Below are 11,729 nucleotides of genomic sequence, written 5' to 3'. Positions count from 1 at the left end.
AAATATTGTATAATTCAATTTGATAATTCCAATTTGATTTTCATAGATTTTAATACTCTTCTAAAAACTCTCCTCTTACTTTTCATGTTATTCACCTTTTCTTCTGTATTTAAAATATATGAATCATAATTTATGAACAGAAACCAAAAAATAAAAAATAAACACTAGAAACAAACCCAGAGGTGATCCAGAAACAAACAGTAGCTGACAAAGATTTTAAAATAACAAAATTAATATATTCAAGAGAGCACAAAGTGGAGAATACATAAAAAAAGATGTAAGACTTGTGAGATACAGTAAATAATTATTTCTTTCTCTTCTCCTCCAGCTCTGACCATAGTAGTCCCCCTTATTGGGGTACATATGTTCCAAGAGCCCCTGTGGATGACAGAAACCATGGATAGTATCAAACCTTCTATAAATTGTGTATGTCTAATCTGAAAATCTGAAATCTGAAATGCTTCAAAATCCTTAACCTTTTGAATACTGACATGATGTTCAAAGGATATACTCATTGGAGCATTTTGGATTTTGGATATTTAGATTAGGGACGCTCAACTAACAAGTATAATGGAGATATTCCAAAATTCAAAGGAATATAGACCCGAATCCACCTCTGGCCCAAATCATTTCAGATAAGGATTATTCATCCTCCACATACTAAGGTAGCACATATGGTATGGATATGCTGGACAAAGTGATGATTCATGTCGTGGACAAGACTGAGAAGGAGAGTGTGAGATTTTTATCTCACTCCTCAGAAGGACACACAACTTGAAACTTGCTTATTTCTGGGATTTTCTACTTAATATTTTTGAACCATGGTTCGCCATAGGTAGCTGAAACTATGGAAAGTAAAACTGCAAATAAGGAGGGACTACCATATATAATTATTGTCCCAGAAAGAGAAGAGGGAGAAAATTTGACAGAGGACATTTTGAATAGAAAATGGTCCAAAAAAGAAAAAATAATAATAATAAAAAAAGAAACACAATAGTTTACAGATTCTTCTCTTTCCATTCCGTGTAAGACCTTTATTTAAGAATGAGATGATTCCTACTCACTCCATCAGAGAAGCATACATTTAAATTAAATTCCTTGTAATGTCATCTGACATAATTCATAAATGTCACAAATAACTTGATCTTTAAGTGATGTATGACAAAACAGCTCCAAACAAAGGCAATTCAAGAGCATAGGGTAAGATTATAGAGGAATAGGGTGGAGGTTCTTTTGCACTGGAAAGAGGTAATGAATTGGAGGGAGGAGTAACAGAATGTAAATATATAAATATTTTTTTCTGCTTTAAAACTTGAATCTATCCACTATTGAAAGATTAAATGAGACTTTCCCTGTAGTTAGAATCTGTGGTGACTCAATCCCCAAGCTGAAATCAGGGAGACATTAAATACATTAAATATTTCAACATTTTAAAGAGAACTACTAATAATTGGTGCTGGATATGTTATTTGACTTTTAGTAAGAGGCAACTGGATCTTCTTTGCTATCCCAACTTTTATCCCAGCACCTCTTGTCTTTAATCCTTATTTTCCAGTTTCCTTCTCCTTTCTCTCTAATCGATTTATTGGATGAAGGAAAGGAAAAGGATGGTGTTATACTCATAAAGAGTTCAATGTTTATGCAGGAATAGCATTTCCTTGCTGCTTTCCATCAAATCAAGTAAGACAGGACTTCAAAGAAATCACCTTATAAATAGAGCATGTCTGCATAAACTGCATCCCTTTTTCCCAGATTGATCTCTAGTCTACTCTAGTATTGTCATTAGAATGAGTTATGGTGAGAAAATTCTATGGAGAGATTGGCATGTATGCCCTGGCAATTTTTAGAGGTACGTAAATGTAGAGATGTATTCCTTTGTCTCATTTTTAGCTCTGTAAAGGCTGAAACCTTGTGTGGTTAGCGAAAAGCAGAGGTATGGGGAATGACCATGTTTGTTGTGCCTGGGAAGAAGAGGAGCCCTTCCCTCTGCAACTCCAACTCACATACCATATCCCTTTGGCCTTCAGACGGTATGGAAAAGGATTTCTATAGCTCTTGTAGTTCTGTATGAAATATGTAGGGTTAGGGGCAAGGCAGGATCCGTAGGACTACCAAGGAAGCTACCAACCAAGCTAGAAGTTGTGCAATCTGATCTCTAGAGGTGGAAAGTGGTGTTGATCATTTGCAGAGACTAAAGAGAGATAAATGATTATCTTTCTGTATGTATATATGGCCTTCTATCTCCCCTTCCTTTCCTGAAGACTGGTGGAATTGATTCAAGATGGGAGAGAAGGAAGAAAAGTGCAAAGTGAGACTACTCCTTTCTCTACTCCAAAGTCCTAGATTTAGAGAAGTAAAAGCATAGACAACAGTACCTATCCACTCTGTCTCCACAAGCTCTAGCACCCTGGATTTGTTGAAAGGAGAGACATAAGACATAAGACAGGAATTTTGAATTAGATTAGACTGAATTATCAATTATATATCTTAAACAGAAAGGCATGTGTTGTGTTAAAGATGTTACATTGTTACTGTGCAGAACTTGGGAGAAAAAATACTGGGTATATACTTATGCCTCAATAAATTTGGACTTAACAGTAAGCCAGTTACATGAGATTCTTATGTAAATTTACCTTCTTCATTGATTGCTGATAGATAAAGCCTATTGTAAAAGAGCTTAGATTAAAAAATTGGAATTTCTTAGCAATTTGGGATGATCTTGTTACTGGAGAAATTGCTGCCTAAAGAAAACTAATGTTAGTAAAATGCTCAGATTCTGTATCCCTAAAATTATGCTATACTTACTGCTGATTAAAATTTGGACATTAGCTAGGGTTGGGGAACCTTTTAACTGCATTAAGATCTTGAGTATAATGGTGTCTTCTCTAACAGTATTGACTTGTTTCTTTGGGATTACAATGGCTAAAGGAAAATAGGTAACTGTTTTCTACATTACTTTAAACATTCATCAAAAAAAATATCCATTTTACTTATTGATTAATGTTTTAATTTCAAATATATTCACCAACTTTCTTCTTTTAACCTTAATGAAAATAAGTTCAGTGATCAAATTAAATACAGATTAGTAGATAGTTGGCTGTGACAGGTTTCAAATGGAGTATAAAAAATTTGTTCAAATTCTTTATACATCTGGTAGAATTCCGCTGTGAATCTCTCTGGTCCAGGGAATTTTTCTTTTCTTGGTAGGACTTTTATCACTGATTTAATTTCAGAGCTTGATATTGGTCTATTCAGGGTTTCAATCTTTCTGATTCAATCTTGTGCGATTGTGTGTTTCCAGGAATGTATTTATTTCCTCTAGATTTTCTAATTTGCCTGCATAGAGGTGCTCATAATAGTCTCTGTGGATCTTTTGTATTTCTGAGGGGGCAGTTGTTCTGCATCTTTTTCATCTCTGATCGCATTTATTTTGATCGTCTCTTTTTCACTCTTTGTTAATCTATCTAGTGGTCTTTCAATCTCTATTTATTAGTTTTTTTAAGAACTTGGCTTTATTGATCTTTTGTATACATTTTTGCATCTTAATTTCAGTCTGTTCTTCTCTAATTTACTTATTTCTTTTCTTCTGCTAGCTTACGGGTTGGTTGGTTATTTTTTTTCCTGGTTCCTTTAGGTGCAAAGTTAGGTTGTTAATTTGAAATCTTTCTAACTTCTTGAAGAAGTTGTTTAGGGCTGTAAACTTTCCTCTTAACACTGCTTTAGCTACATCCCAGAGATTTTGGTAAGTTCTGTTACTATTTTCATGAATTTCAACAACTTTTTTACTTCTGCCTTAATTTTGATGTTCACTCCGAAGTTATTCAGGAGTAAGTTGCTTAATTTCCATATATTTGTATAGTTTTGAGACATCTTTTTGATATTGATTTCTATTTTTATTACACTGTGATCCAAGAGTGTGTGTAGTAGGATTTCAATTTTTTTTTTTCAGTTTATTGATACCCCTTCTGTCTGAGCATGTGGTCAATCTTAGAATATGTTCCACATGCAGATGAGAAGAATGTATATTCTGTGATTGCTGGGTGGACTGTTCTGCAGATGTCTATTAGGTTAGTTGGTCCATAGGTCTAGTTTAAGTCCATAGTTTCTTCATTAGTTTACTGCCTTGATGATCTGTTTAATTCTGCCACTGGGGTGTTGATGTCTCCCGTTATTATTGTGTAGTTGTCTGAGTTTTGTGATAGGTCAAAAACTTTTTTTTTTTTTTTTTTATCTAGGTGCTCCAATGTTGGGTGTGTATATATTTGGAAGAGTTAATTCTTCTTGTTGGATTGTACCCTTTGTCATTATGTAATTCCCTTCATTGTCTTTCTTATTTATTGATTTATTTTTGTCTAAAGTCTGTAGTATCTGATACAAGAATAATGACTCCTTGTCCTCCCCTACCCTTGTATGATTTTTGAGCTTGTAAGTGTTACTACATGTGAGATGGGTCTCTTGAAGACACAGATGGTTGGGTGTTATCTTTTTGTCTATGTCTTTTATGTGGGGAATTTAGTCCATTTACATTCAGTGTTAGTACTGATATGTGAGATTTTGATCCTGGGATCATGTTGTTAGCTAGTTGTTATGCAGATTTGATTGTGTAGTTTCTTTATAATGCATGTGGGCTATGTTCTTAAGTGTGGTTTTGTGGTAGCAGGTATCATTCTTTCAATTCCATGTTTAACACACTCTTAGGAGCCTCTTTTAAGGCTGGTCTAGTTGAAATAAATTCCCTCAGCATTTGCTTGCCTGAGAGAGACTGTATTTCTCCTCCACTTATAAAGCTTAGTTTGGGAGAATATGAATTTTTTTTTTTTGCGGGGAGGGCGGATTTCTTTTATTTAAGGACACTGATAATGGGCTTTTAATCTCTTCTGGTTTGTAAAGTTTCTTCTGAGAGATCTGCTGCTAGCCTGATGGGGTTGCCTTTGTTTGTGACTTGACCTTTATCTCCACCCACTTTTTTTTTTTTTTTTCTTAGGACAGAGGCTTGCTCTGTCAGCCAGGCTGGAGTGCAGTGGCATGATCTTGGCTCACTGCAACCTCCGCCTCTCCAGCTCAAGCAAATCTCTTGCCTCAGCCTCCCGAGTAACTGGGATTACAGGCATGTGTCACCTCACCCGGCTAATTTTTGTACTTTTAATAGAGATGGGGTTTCACCGTGTTGGCCAGGCAGGTCTCTAACTCCTGACCTCAGGTAATCCACCTGCCTCAACCTCTCAAATTGCTGGGATTACAGGCGTGAACCACTGCGCCCAGCCTCCAGCCACTTTTAAGATTATTTATTTTGCATTGACCTTGGTGAATCTGATGGCTATGTGCCCTGGAGGTGGTTGTTTTGTTTAGTGTCTAGCTAGATTTCTCTGTATTTCTTGAATTTGCATGTTAATCTGTCTAGAAAGATTAGGAAAATTTTCATGTACTATATCCTCAAATATATTTTCCAAGTTGCTTATTCTGTCTCCTCTGCAAGGTATGTAAATGAGTCATAGTTTTGGTCTTTTCATGGATTTGAAAGAATATGCAATTCTTATAAGTATGTAGCAAAATAGTATCTTAGAATATTAATTCATGTTCTTTCCTCCTCTTATACTTCTTGTCTGTCATGTAATTTAGTCTGGGCTATGCATTGTAATGGTGAAAATTAAGATCAAAATAGCAAAAGTGCAAAGGGAAGTAAATACTGAAGATTGAGATTTGACTTAGTGGATCCTAAATCCCATTGCAGCAATGATACATATAAGAGTATGTATTGTAATGGTATTAATTTCAGAGACACTTTATTAGCTATATCTTTGGAATAATCCTTTACCACCATTAAAATAGGAGAGAAAAGTCCTTCCTGGGAAGAGGGGAGAGCATCAGATTTGGAAGAGAAGTTTGAGAAAGTGTGCTTGCAAAAGGGGCTTCACATCATATCTCTCCCAGAGTAGAAACTGTTCATGTGGAGCTAGAGATGTTCTGAGCCAATATAAGTATTTCTTGCTCCCTGTCTTCCTATACAACGTGTGGTGAAGAAGGCTTTGAAGAGTGGTCCATGCTGACATGGGCTAACTAGAGCATGGCAAAGATAATGCCAGGAGAAATCTAGACAGAGAGAAAACCTGAGACACAAGGGGGCAGGAAAGTGGAGAAGCCCCCTTTAGTTTATTGTGCCACTTAAAGTTGTGTGCAGTTTGGCCAAAAGAGGGCTGGTGGATCTAGCAGGGCTGGCTGGTTAGAAATAAAGAGGACATACCATGGCTGCTGCTTCTTTGGCTATGGCTTTCAAAGAGTAGGTTTGGAACATGGAGATTCAGGATGCATGGAGGCTAGGATGCTGGGAAATACAGTGAGGATAAAGAGAACCAAGGAGTAAATATCAGTAGACTTGGGTAGACTTTGTATGTGAAAATGGATTTCAATTTAATCCCCAAACCATAATGACAGATTTAGAATTAAATGCTTTCAAGCCTTTTAAAAGTGAATTTCAAAGTGTTACCAGTAAAGTTTGTGTTTTTTTCCTTTCCATTTGGCAATGAATTTGGTGGAAAATTCAGATCAGTGCATTGACCATGATATGACAATGACAAAAGCTTTAGTTCACCAGCATTGTCATTTCTTCCAGCTAATGACATTCCAGGGCCTGAGAAGCCAGCAAAGTAACTGATGGTTTGAAAACAATAATGTGCATGGTGGGATTAAAAGACATTTGGGCATCAGTGTTGCTATTCTATCACCAGTATTGTTTCCACCAAATTTGTAGTCTGTATATGAGTCCATGCAAAATGAATTTCTGTGAACCCAAAATAACATAAAATCATGGCAAAAATTTATGTATTTTTACAACATAGAATAATTTCAAAAACGGTAGCTCCATGTAGAAAATGAATGTGAATATATTCTCAAAGTAGAGCCATGACTTAAGGGAAAAAAAGCCACCATTTATCATGATGCAAGACTTTAAAATATACTTGATCATCGTGAAAGTCAGCCAGCCCTTATAGATTACCTTTGTGTGATTGCCCATAATCTATCCCTGAAATACACTTTTTCGTACATCAAATTTTATTTTATTTTTTGCTTTATTTTTTCACTATTTCAAATTGTCATCATTATTTTTTGTAACACTCTATGCTGTGTATTTCATCTTTACATCATTTCCAATACTGGATATATAAATTGTATAAAAACTTTTAGAGAGTTCTATTTTGTTTTATGTATTTGTTTTGCAAATTTGACTACACAAAGTTGTATTATTGTGAAGCTGAGTTTGTGTGAAAGCATTGTGTGCATACGTAAAAATGTTGAAACTTCTTTAATAAATGAAGAGGTATCCTTTTTATACATCTACATTTGTGAAACATAAAATTTCTCAAGATCTCATCTCTTTGGGTGAATGCATATGCTGTGGTGACCCATCCCAGTTTTTGATTGATTTCATCAAAAGACTTAGGTCGTCCATTGTGGTATTTCAGATGACTGCAACTAAATAAGCAATTTATTTGTATATGTAGTTTGTCTCCTTCTGCTTTGCCTGTGCAACTGTAATTAGTATATCTGAGTGTTTATGCTTGCAAAAATATGTATGCTATTATTGCCTGTTTTATGACATAAAGTAGCCTATAAAATGTTCTGTGGTTTTTGTATGTTTCTCACATAAATTCTCTTTTAGCAATGTAAAGAAATGTTTTTAAAGTATTTTAAAATTATTTTTCCCAGAATTTTATTTTCTTTTGGGATTTCAACATTCAGGATTCTGGTGTTCAGGGATTGTGTCTTCTGGGACTATTATCAGCTCCCCTCAACAAAAACAGAAGAGTCTAGATGTAGGATGGCCATTTTTGAGTACTGAAAGAAAAGAATTGTCAACTCAAAATCTTATTTCCAGTGAAAATATCCTTTGAGAATGAAGAAGGGATCAAGACATTATGTTATGAGACTGGGATATTATTGAAGGCTTTTGTTTTAACTGGCTTCTTTTGATAACGCTTTTGCAGGGGAGGGTGAGGTACCACTTCATTACTGCTAAGTGGAGGTAGAAGTCCAGGATTCTCCCTAAATTTCCACTGATAACTGAGGGGAAGGCCATCATTACAGAGGTCCAGCTATGGTTTAGGAAACTAACAAATGATGTCAAGGCAGCAGGAACAGCTATCAGGAGGTCTTAGGGGCACTAGGCTTGTTACTCCCCTAAGCAATAGTAGTGAGTGGAGTTACTGATACCTAGAGGTGCTGTGGTCGTGGGCAGAGGGATGAAGTCACTGCTCCCTTGCTAGGGAGAGTAGGTGTGCATTATTACTGCTCTCCACATCCTCCACTACCTCCATGGTGGAGGGATGACCTTATTGGTGATGAGCAGAGATGAAATTCTTGATTCTCCATGGGCCTCCTCTCATACCACCCAGTAGGAAGACAGAGGGACACCTTGTTACTTCCAGGTAAGAATGGAAGTGCTGGCTCCCTATTTGGTCTTCACTGGCATGGTAGGAAAAGAGGAAACTTGTAATCACTCAGCAGGAATGAACATTTTGGTTCCCTAGTTAGTCTTCTCTGATCATCCAGCAGGTGTTCTGAGGTGCCTTGTTATAGCCTGGTGAGATTGGATCCTTCAGTTAATCACTCAGCCTTTGCTGGCATGGGGATGAGGGGTGGGCATAACTTTTCTGTGGTGTTTAGCTGAAATAGACTAGATATTCTCTAAAATATTTTATTTTATTTTATTTTTGGTCTCATTAGGCTGCCTTTTACTTCGGCTAGAGAGAACAGAGTTTTGTTATGGCTTTTTTCTGTCTGCACATATTTTCATTAATTTGTTTCCAGCTTTATCACCTCCAAATTTTGTACAAGGAAAAAATATACCCCCAAACTAGAAAATTATATCATGTTTCCTTTTTGTCCTGAGTTCCTTAGATCATTTACATTCTTCTTTCCACCTTTCAGAGTCTTATGCCTGTCTGTCTGTCTATCTATCTATCTATCTATCTATCTATCTATCTAACATATAGCTATCATCTGCCTGTATATCTATTTATCTATTATATCATCTGTCTATCACATTCAGGCTTTAAAATCATACTTAGGAATAGGGAAAAGTATGTCTACTTTCTTTCCCCAGAATCTGAAGTCTGAATTCCATTTTTAAAAGAAGTTGCAGAACTTAAAAGTCAGGTTTTTTTTATGTTCCATTTGCCCCTCTTGAAAAATAATCTGTGTTTAATCTTTGCCACAGAAATTTGTCCTCTACAAATTGCAACTCCTGTGCTTCCATGACCTCTGGCTTCCCACTGAGTTTAGCTGCAGAATACACCTGCAAAAGACTTGGAATTCACAGGACAAAAATGTTAGGGTGATTATTTGCCTTGCTCCCTCCCTGGCAGGCCATGGTTCTAGCAGTGACTCCATTGCCTGCCCATGGCCACAGCACATTCTCGGTATCAGTCACTCCACTCACTACTCTTGCTTAGTGGAGTGACAAGGCTAGTGTTCATAAAGCTTTCTCCTGACTGTTCTTGGTGCGTTCCCATTGCTTGTTGGTTTCTTCAACCATACCCAGACCTTTTAAATTTGTTATTTCATAAAACTCTCCAGAAATATTTGTTATCTTCTGGGAAACTGAATGACTTACCAAGAAACTGATTTTTTTTTTCCTCCGCCTCTTTTTGGAGCAATTGAAGGCAACCTCCAGCAGCTCTAATTGATGTTGGTCAAATGCAAGCAGGAAGTGAGGAAAGGCGTATTAGTTAATATCCTCCAACAAATCTGTCACTGTATAACATGCCTAGACCTTTTTCTCTAAGGTTCAGCTGATTCCCATGTGATCACTGACTAAGTTAATCATGTGATCACATGGATCATGGGAGAAATATTATTAAACCCTTCCCAGTTAAACTTCGGGGAATCCTTGCTCAAATTAGCCTTGTTGTTGAAGTAGCTCTAATTTGTGTAGTTAGACAAATAAATATACAGTTATCAACATAAATATAGATGCAGAGGATGTAGATATATTTATCATTGATTAAAGAGCTGATTTTTGCCTCTGTTTAACTTCTGAAGATATTCTAATACTGTCCTTTATCCTTTCATTTTCCTGATGTAAAGAAAAAATGCTCGGTCATTGCTATCTTTGATCAGACTCATTTAGAAAATCATTTCATAGACTTGTCACTTCTCTAGTTCTCTTTTCTGTAGAATACATTTGGTCACTAACATTTCCTATTCTTCTGCAAAATCTATTCTCTTTTTTTCCCAGCAGTGAAGCCACTTTGCTGAATAAGGTGATGGGCGACTTGTAAGGAGATTTGAATGTGTACATTGGCTCTAGTTCATAAAAATGGTCTGCTGAAAATATGGACTATGTGTACAGCTGATTTTCATCTTAGGTAATAATGGGATTTTCATCTTTCGTTACTATGGGAACTGAACCATAGTGCCATATTAAAGTGCAAGACTGGTGCTAAGAACTTTGGCCAAATCAGTAAAACTGGTGAAATCCCCATCCATTTGGAATCTGTCTGTGTGCAAAACCACAGTTCAACTAGAGGACAATGTAGAGGCATTAGCAGAACATGTAATGAGGGTGACCTGGGGTTGCCACGTATCCATTGAGTTTCAAAAGAATACCGTGATCCTAATTCTGTGAAGAAAGAGCTTATGAATGTAAGTTTGGAAGGCTGGGGAAAATAGAGCCAAAAGACCCAAGAGCTATTTCAGTTATTCTACATGTCAAATTAGCGGAGTCTCTTCACCTTTCAATCTCAGATCCTTTCTCTTAAAGGCACTCCTAATTTATATCAATTTTAACTTTTTATGAAAAATATTTTCAATGGCTAATCTATAATAATGTTAATATATCTCAAAAGATGAAATGATATTTTTTATTTTCATTTTGTGAAATTTTGATATTTCTTATATATATACCTCAGAAGGAATCCACAGTGGTATCCATTTATTTGTGTGATTTGGCAAGTATAAGCGTATTCTAAATTTTTCCGTAATGTGATGGAGTGATTAGTAAATAAAAAGTTATCTAGGGAAAACAACTAACACTTCTGAATTCTTACAGTCTTATGTTTATCATAAGTTTTTTTTTTTTGTTTTTTTTTTTTGTTTTTTTTTTTTGTTTGTTTGTTTTTTGAGACGGAGTCTCGCTCTGTCGCCCAGGCTGGAGTGCAGTGGCGCGATCTCGGCTCATTGCAAGCTCCGCCTCCTGGGTTTACGCCATTCTCCTGCCTCAGCCTCCTGAGTAGCGGCAAAAGTAGATAGAGAAATGTGACAAATGAGTGTAACTAATATTAATTCTTCCTGGGACTGGTGTTGCTTAGAAAAGAATTCTTGGGAAATGTAGGCTTGTCTTTACATGGAAGATATTTGCACATAGAAAGAAGATGAGAGAGGATATTTCAGGCTTGTGGAGCTCTTGAAGAATTGCAAGGAGGGCAATTTGGGAGAGAGAGCACTGAAGATGAAGCTGAAAAGGAGCACAGAGGCATGGCGTGGGTCTCTACATAGTCTGCAGCGATCCAGTTACATAAAGAGCATGACGTTGGAAGACAGAAGCAGTTCTAGGCCTGGATTCCTTACTGACGAATTGTGAGACTTACATTTTCCTTTAGTCTGTCTGAGCATTAGTTTCCCCTGTTGTCAAAGAGAAGGGAATTGGATGAGATGTATATTAGGATTTCTTATAGAACTGAAAATATATTATTCAATGCCATTTTTCAGTAACCCGTAGAGAAGTAATTAAA

The 11,729-nt window shown here is 36.3% G+C and overlaps 1 long non-coding RNA gene across 5 annotated transcripts in view; it reads left to right on the top strand.

The window, feature by feature from the left end:
* The first annotated feature begins 10,433 nt into the window (after positions 1-10,433).
* LOC105481540 (uncharacterized) overlaps positions 10,434-11,729 on the top strand; it is a 63,888-nt gene continuing 62,592 nt past the window's right edge. For all 5 annotated transcript variants that reach the window (XR_011614342.1, XR_011614341.1, XR_011614343.1 and 2 more), the window contains exon 1: positions 10,434-10,641. This is a non-coding gene — a long non-coding RNA (uncharacterized lncRNA). The remainder of the gene's footprint in view (positions 10,642-11,729) is intronic.

The sequence above is a fragment of the Macaca nemestrina genome, chromosome 15 (assembly GCF_043159975.1).
Source record: "Macaca nemestrina isolate mMacNem1 chromosome 15, mMacNem.hap1, whole genome shotgun sequence".
Lineage (NCBI taxonomy): Eukaryota > Metazoa > Chordata > Mammalia > Primates > Cercopithecidae > Macaca > Macaca nemestrina.
The sequence above is the reverse complement of the archived record's forward strand: the minus strand, read 5'-3'. Positions and strand labels throughout refer to the sequence as shown.